We start from the raw sequence: 5665 nt of genomic DNA, 5'->3' as shown, positions 1-5665 counted from the left end.
TGTGTTAACAAGATAGAGATGTAAAGTAGCGTGATACACTCTCAATGCGGGCACCATTCATCACATTGACTGCCAGCACCGTGTCCACCGTGCTGTGGGCTCCAGGGTATTTTGGCATTTTATTAGGATCCCCATTAGCTGTTGCAAAAGCAGCAGCTACACTTCCTGGGGTCCACACAAAACGTGAAACATTATACGGAACGACATAATACAGAACATCATTAGTCAAGAACAGCTCAAGGACAGAACTACATACATTTTAAAAAGGCACATGTAGCCTACATATCAATACATACACACCAACTATCTAGGTCAAATAGGGGAGAGGCGTTGTGCCGTGAGGTGTTGCTTTATCTGTTTTTTGAAACCAGGTTTGCTGTTTATTTGAGCAATATGAGATGGAAGGAAGTTCCATGCAATAAGGGCTCTATATAATACTGTACGTTTTCTTGAATTTGTTCTGGATTTGGGGACTATGAAAAGACCCCTGGTGGCATGTCTGTTGGGATAAGTGTGTGTGTCAGAGCTGTGTGTAAGTTGACTATGCAAACAAGTTGGGATTTTCAACATATTAATGTTTCTTATAAAAAAGAAGAAGTGATGCAGTCAGTCTCTCCTCAACTCTTAGCCAAGAGAGACTGGCATGCATAGTATTTATATCATCCCTCTGATTACAATTAAGAGCAAAATGTGCCGCTCTGTTCTGGGCCAGTTGCAGCTTAACTAGGTACTTCCTTGCAGCACTGGACCACACGACTGGACAATAATCAATATTAGACAAAACTAGAGCCTGCAGAACTTGCTTTTTGGAGTGTGGTGTCAAAAAAGCAGAGCATCTCTTTAGAACGGCTAGACCTATCCCCATCTTTGCAACCATTGAATCTATATGTTTTGACCATGAAGGTTTACAATCTGAGGTAACGCCAAGTAATTTAGTCTCCTCAATTTGTTCAACAGCCACACCATTCATTTCCAGATTCAGCTGAGGTCTAGCACATTTGTACCAAATGCAATGTTCTTAGTTTTAGAGACGTTCAGGACCAGTTTATTACTGGCCACCCATTCCAAAACAGACCGCAACTCTTTGTTATGGGTTTTGGTGACTTCATTAGCTGYGGTTGCTGATGCGTATATGGTTGAATCATCAGTATACATGGACACACATGCTTTGTTTAATCCCAGTGGCAGGTCATTGGTAAAAATAGAAAAGAGTATAGGGCCTAGAGAGCTGCCCTGCGATACACCACACTTTACATGTTTGACATTAGAGACGCTTCCATTAAAGAAAACCCTTTGAGTTCTATTAGATAGATGGCTCTGAATCCACGATATGGCAGAGGTTGAAAAGCCATAGCACTTAAGTTTTTTCAACAACAGGTTATGGTCAATAATATCAAAGGCTGCACTGAAATCTAACAGTACAGCTCCCACAATCTTCTTATTATCAATTTCTTCAACCAATCATCAGTCATTTGTGTCAGTGCAGTACATGTTGAGTGCCCTTCTCTATAAGCATGCTGAAAGTCTGTTGTTAATTTGTTTACAGAGAAATAGCATTGTATTTGGTCAAACACAATTTTTTCCAACAGTTTGCTAAGAGCTGGCAGCAAGCGTATAGGTCTGCTGTTAGAATCAGTAAAGGCTGCTGTCACGCTCTGACCATAGTTTGCTTTGTATGTTTTATGTTTTGTTTGGTCAGGGTGTGATCTGAGTGGGCATTCTATGTTGTATGTCTGGTTTGTCTATTTCTATGTGTTTGGCTGAATGGTTCTCAATCAGAGACAGGTGTTTTGCGTTGCTAGGGGGAGCATTCAGCCAGGTAGGGTTGGGCAGGCTCGGTGCTCGAGACCTGTAGTGCGCCTCAACGGTCCGGTTTATCCGGTGCCTTCTCCACGCACCAGTCGCCTGTGACAGCCTCGCACCAGCCCAGTACCCCACAGTGCCTACACAACGCACCAGGCTTCCTGTGCGTCTCCAGAGCCCTGTACACCCTGTTTCTCCTCCCCGCACTCGCCTGGAGGTGCGTGTCCCAGCCCAGTACACACAGTGCCGGCACCACGCACCAGGCTTATAGTGCGCCTCGGCAGTCCAGTATGCCCTGTTCCTTCTCCCCGGCACTCGCCTTGAGGTGCATGTCCCCAGCCCAGTACACCAGTTCCGGCACCACGCACCAGGCCTACAGTGCGCCTCGGCACGCCTGAGCTGCCCGTCTGTCCAGCGCCGCCTGAGCTGCCGTCTGTCCAGCGCCGCTGAGCTGCCCGTCTGTCCAGCGCTGCCTGAGCTCCGTCTGTCCAGCGCCGCCTGAGCTGCCCGTTGTCAGCGCGCCTGAGCTGCTGTCATCAGCGCCGCCTGAGCTGCCCTTTTGTCCAGCGCTGATCCTAGCGCGCTAGCGCCGTGTCCAGCGCCGCCGAGCGCCCGAGTCAGAGCGAGGCTCAGCAGAGCCCAGCCCAGTCAGCAGGTCCGGAGGTCAGGCACACTAGCACGTCGGGCGCGAGCCCTCAGCTCAGCTGTGTCAGCTGCCGTCAGCCGGAGCTGCCCTCAGTCTGAGCTACCCTCATTCCTGAGCTACCCCTCAGTCCTGAGCTACCCTCAGTCCGGAGCTGCCCCTCAGTCCGGAGCTGCCCCTCAGTCCGGAGCTGCCCCTCAGTCCGGAGCTGCCCCTCAGGCCGGAGCTGCCCCTCAGGCTGGAGCTGCCCCTCCGTCCAGTGGCGCCCTCTAGGATGGTCTTCAGTCCGGGACCCGCTGCAAGGGTCCCCGCCCAGAGGCGCCACCAAAGCGGGTTATGACTATGGTGGAGTGGGGTCCACGTCCCGCGCCGGAGCCGCGGCGGACAGATGCCCACCCAGACCCTCCCCTATAGGTTTAGGTTTGCGGCCGGAGTCCGCACCTTGAGGGGGGCCACTGTCACGCCCGGACCATAGTTTGCTTTGTATGTTTTAGTTTTGTTTGGTCAGGGTGTGATCTGAGTGGGCATTCTATGTTGTATGTCTGGTTGTGTCTATTTCTATGTGTTTGGCCTGATATGTTTTCTACTAGAGACAGGTGTTTTGCGTTGTCTCTGATTGGGAACCATATTTAGGTAGCCTGTTTTGTATCGTGGATTGTGGGTAATTGTCTATATGTTAGTTGCCTGTGTCTGCACTTTTGATATATACTTCACGTTCGTTTTGTTGTTTTTTGTATAGTTTGTATAGTGTTCTTCGTTTCATTAAAATTAGAAGAATGTATTCAAATCACGCTGCGCCTTGGTCCTCCTCTCTTCCACATTACGACGAACGTGACAGCTGCTTTACCACTCTTGGGTAGCGGAATTACTTTGGCTTCCCTCCAGGCCTGAGGACAAGACTTTCCTCTAGGCTCAGATGAAAAATATGAAGATAGGAGTGTACTATAGAGTCAGCTACCATCCTCAGTAGCTTTCCATCTAAGTTGTCAATGCCAGGAGGTTTGTCATTATTGATCGATAACAGTCATTTTTCCAACTCTCCCACACTAACTTACAACATTCAAACGTGCACTGCTTTTCTTTCATTATTCGTTTTTTTTATACATAAATATAATTGCTCACTGTTTGTCGTGGGCATTTCCTGCCTAAGTTTGCCCACTTTGCCAATGAAGTAATCATTAAAATAATTTGCAACACCAAATGGTTTTTGTGATGAATAAGCCATCTGATTCGATGAAATATGGAGTTGAATTTGTCTGTCTGCCCATAATTTCATTAAAAAGTACTCCAAGTTTTTCCCATCATTCTTTATATCTCTGAAGATGGAGACTTTTATCTCCCTCAACAACTTTAAAAATCTGCTATCCGAGCAGCTAACCGATCGCTGCAGCTGTACATAGTCCATCTGTAAACTACCCACCCAATTTACCTACCTCACCCCCATACTGCTTTTATTTATTTACTTTCTGCTCTTTTGCACACCAGTATCTCTTCTTGCACATGATCATCTGATGATTTATCACTCCAGTGTTAATCTGCTAAATTGTAATTATTCGATTTATTGCCTACCTCATGCTTTTTGCACACATTGTATATAGATTTCTTTTTTTTCTACCATGTTATTGACTTGTTTATTGTTTACTCCATGTGTAACTCTGTGTTGTCTGTTCACACTGCTATGCTTTATCTGGCCAGGTCACAGTTGCAAATGAGAACTTGTTCTCAACTAGCCTACCTGGTTAAATAAAGGTGAAATAAAAAAATAAAATAAAAATTAATTGTCTTGGCTTTATACTGAAGTTTCTTCTTCTTTTTGTTGAGTTTAGTCACGTAATTCTTCAATTTGCAGTAAGTCAGCCAGCCAGAGGTACAGACGGACTTAGTAGACACTCCCTTTGCCCATCTCTTTCAACCATACAGTGTTTCAATTCTGCATCAATCCGTAGAGTCTTAACAGTTCTATGGCGAAGGAAGATTTGTGGTGTGTGGTGGTGTGTGGAGTGAGTGAGTGAGTGAGTGAGTGAGTGGAGTGAGTGAGTGAGTGAGTGAAGTGAGTGAGTGAGTGAGTGAGTGAGTGAGTGAGTGAGTGAGGAGTGAGTGCGCGTGCGTGCGGTGCGTGTGGTGTGTGTGTGGTGTCGTGTGTGTGTGAGTGAGTGAATCTGTCAATTCTGCTTCGTCTGTCAACTAACACCAACAACACAACCACATCCTTTACACTCAAGTCTGCTGTCCGCTGTGGGAGAATCATGACGATATACCCCTTTAAACAGCCATTCCTTCACTGTCAAACTAACAATGAATGCCCATAAAGCTCCCTGGTCTGTTGGCAGGGAGAATTACGGCATGTCCTGGACGAAGCAAAATGCTTTTAAAAACGAAATAGAGCCCTCAAAATATACCAAATACTACACATACTGAAACTGGAACATTCTCCCAAAACAGATGTTATATTGTGCTTAATTCTTAGATCCACAATCTGCAATTCTGAGTAAAGTACCCTCTTAGAGAAGAAGGTGCTAAGTAGAACCATCTAGTTCTCCCTAGAACCCTTCCTGTAGGGTTCTTTATAGAACGCCCTGTATATGGTTCTACCTAGAACATTCTATGAAGGGATCTACCAATAACCATTTTATCATCTAAAGGTTATTCCTAGAACCCTCTATGAAGGGTTCTACCGAGAACCCTTTTATCTTGGGAGGGTTCTTACTAGATGTCACACCCTGGCCTTAGTATTCTTTGTTTTCTTTATTATTTTAGTTAGGTCAGGGTGTGACATGGGGAATGTATGTGTTTTTGTAGTGTCTAGGGTGGTTGTATGGTTTAGGGGGTTAAATAGAGTAGATGGGTTTGTGTTTAGTATAGGTGTCTAGCTGTGTCTATGGTTGCCTGAATGGTTCTCAATCAGAGACAGATGTCATTAATTGTCTCTGATTGGGAGCCATATTTTAGGCAGCCATAGGCACTAGGTTAATGTGGGTAATTGTCTATGTTGTACGTTTGTAGCCTGTGTGTGCACTTACGTCATTAGCTTCACGATTCGTTTGTTGTTTTGTTTCAGTTTGTTATAGTGTTTGTTGCGTGTTTTTTTTCCTTTCTCTACAATAAAAGAGAATGTATTTTGCACACGCTGCACCTTGGTCCACTTTCTCTCAGCAAGACGATCGTGACACTAGAACCCTCTATGAAGGGTTTCACCAGCCTTTCAAATGAAATGATTTA

Source organism: Salvelinus sp. IW2-2015, linkage group LG20 (assembly GCF_002910315.2).
Source record: "Salvelinus sp. IW2-2015 linkage group LG20, ASM291031v2, whole genome shotgun sequence".
Classification (NCBI taxonomy): Eukaryota; Metazoa; Chordata; class Actinopteri; order Salmoniformes; family Salmonidae; genus Salvelinus; species Salvelinus sp. IW2-2015.
Note: the sequence above shows the minus strand (reverse complement) of the source record.